Source organism: Borostomias antarcticus (assembly GCF_949987555.1).
Source record: "Borostomias antarcticus genome assembly, chromosome: 1".
NCBI lineage: Eukaryota > Metazoa > Chordata > Actinopteri > Stomiiformes > Stomiidae > Borostomias > Borostomias antarcticus.
Genome location: NC_140234.1, coordinates 41,098,941 through 41,101,550, shown reverse-complemented (window position 1 = coordinate 41,101,550; position 2,610 = coordinate 41,098,941). Strand labels below are relative to the sequence as shown.

At 46.0% G+C, this 2,610-nt stretch overlaps 1 protein-coding gene across 1 annotated transcript in view; it reads right to left on the bottom strand.

Moving 5' to 3' along the window:
- Positions 1–1,775, bottom strand: part of arap1 (ArfGAP with RhoGAP domain, ankyrin repeat and PH domain 1) — a 76,659-nt gene extending 74,884 nt beyond the window's left edge. Inside the window, exon 1 of the mRNA XM_084441364.1 lies at positions 1,741–1,775. The gene's annotated coding sequence lies outside the window, so the exon portion shown is untranslated. The remainder of the gene's footprint in view (positions 1–1,740) is intronic.
- Between the last annotated feature and the right edge of the window lie 835 nt (positions 1,776–2,610).

Sequence of the window (2,610 nt, the reverse complement as noted above, 5' to 3'; positions counted from 1 at the left end):
ACACTACACACAACACTACAGGCAACACACAAGACAACACACAACACTAGTCAATACTACACATAACACTACAGTCACCACACAACACAACACACAACACTACAGTCAACACTACACACAAAACTACAGTCAACACACAACACAACACACAACACTACAGTCAACACTACACACAACACTACAGTCAACACTACACACGACACTACACTGCATACAACACTACATACAACACTAGTCAACACTACAGTCAACATGACAGTCAACACACAACACTACACACAACACTACAGTCAACATGACACAACACTAGTCAACATGACACACAACACTACAGTCAACACTACAGTCAACATGACACAACACTACAGTCAACACTACACACAACACTACAGTCAACACACAACCCTACAGTCAACACTACAGTCAACACAAAACACTAAACACAACACTAGTCAACACAACACTACACACAACACTACAGTCAACACTAAACACAACACTAGTCAACACATAACACTACACACAACACTACAGTCAACACTAAACACAACACTACAGTCACCACTACAGTCAACACTACACACAACACTACAGTCAACACACAACACTACAGTCAACACTAGTCAACACTACACACAACACTACACTGCATACAACACTACAGTCAACACTACAGTCAACATGAGTCAATATGACAGTCAACACTATACACAACACTACAGTCAACACTACAGTTAACATGACATTCAACACTACAAACAACACTACAGTTAACATGACAGTCAACACTACAGTCAACACACAACACTACAGTCGTCAACACACAACACTACAGTCAACACTACACACAACACTACATACAACACTACAGTCAACATGACAGTCAACACTACACACAACACGAGTCAACACTACACACAACACTAGTCAACACTACACACAACACTACATACAATACTACAGTCAACATGACAGTCAACATGACAGTCAACACTACACACAACACTACAGTCAACATGACACACAACACTACACACAACACTACAGTCAACATGACAGTCAACACTACACACAACACTGCAGCCTACACTACACACAACACTACATACAACACTACAGTCAACACTACACACAACACTACACGGCACTACAGTCAACATGACAGTCAGCACTACACACAACACTACAGTCAACACTACACACAACACTACAGTGAACATGACAGTCAACACTACACACAACACTACAGTCAACACTACAGTCAACATGACAGTCAACACTACACACAACACTACAGTCGACACTACAGCAACACTACACACACAACACTACAGTCGACTGTACTGTTGTGCGTAGCGTTGACTAGTGTTTGGTGTAGGGTTGTGTGTGGTGTTGACTGTAGTGTTGACTGTAGTGTTGTTGTTGTTGTTGCTGTATGTAGTTTTGACTGTAGTGTTGACTGTCAACACTAAACACGACACTACAGTCAACACTACAAACACTACAGTTAACGGTACACACAACACTTCAGGAACTCAGCAACCACAGAGCTGTTCATGTTAGTCTGAATATACTGAACCACAGCACAGACTGAGCTACTAGGGTGAAACATAGCCATGTTCCACAGACAAAACATTTTGTTACATTGTGTCCTACTAGTTAGCTAAACATGACCAAGCTATCTCTCTCTGTCTCTGTCTCTACTGACGGCTGTGGAGGCTGGTCTCTGTCTCTACTCACGTCTATGGGTGCTGGGAGGCTGGTCTCTCGGGCTCTGTGCTGGTGTCTCTGTCTCAGGCTGGCCGACCGTCCACACGGGCAGAGCCGACGGTGCCTCCGGCTGCAGGGAAAGTCGAGCATTGAGTTGCGTGCTCTCCGGCGCCGCCTGTGACTGCCTGCTGCGCGGGGGGACTTGTGGCGTGGGGTCTGCGTGCCTGTCCTCCATGGAGGGACCGTGGCTGTGGGGTGGGGGTGGGGGGCGGAGAGAGGGTGAGGGAGGGACAGGAAGTCCTCACTCTCTGGAGTGACGGGAGAGAACAGCCAACAGTCGACAGAGTCTCTCCATCCTCCGCTAACTGCCCGAATCACCCTTCTCTCCTGTCTTCTCCTCTCACTTGACACAACCTTCTCTACAGCGAGCTAGCTCTTTATATGGCCTTCTTTATAGCGAGTTACAGCTTGATACAGACTTCTCTATAGCGAGTTACAGCTTGATACAGCCTTCTCTATAGTGAGTTAGCGCTTGATACAGCCTTCTCTATAGCGAGCTAGCGCTTGATACAGCCTTCTCTATAGCGAGCTAGAGCTTCATACAGCCTTCTCTATAGCGAGCTAGCGCTTGATATGGCCTTCTCTATAGTGAGCTAGCGCTTGACACAGCCTTCTCTATAGCGAGCTAGAGCTTCATACAGCCTTCTCTATAGCGAGCTAGCGCTTGATATGGCCTTCTCTATAGTGAGCTAGCGCTTGACACAGCCTTCTCTATAGTGAGCTAGCGCTTGACACAGCCTTCTCTATAGCGAGCTAGAGCTTGATACAGACTTCTCTATAGTGAGCTGGCTTTCTCTACAGTGAGCTAGCGCTTGATATGGCCTTCTCTATAGTGAGCTA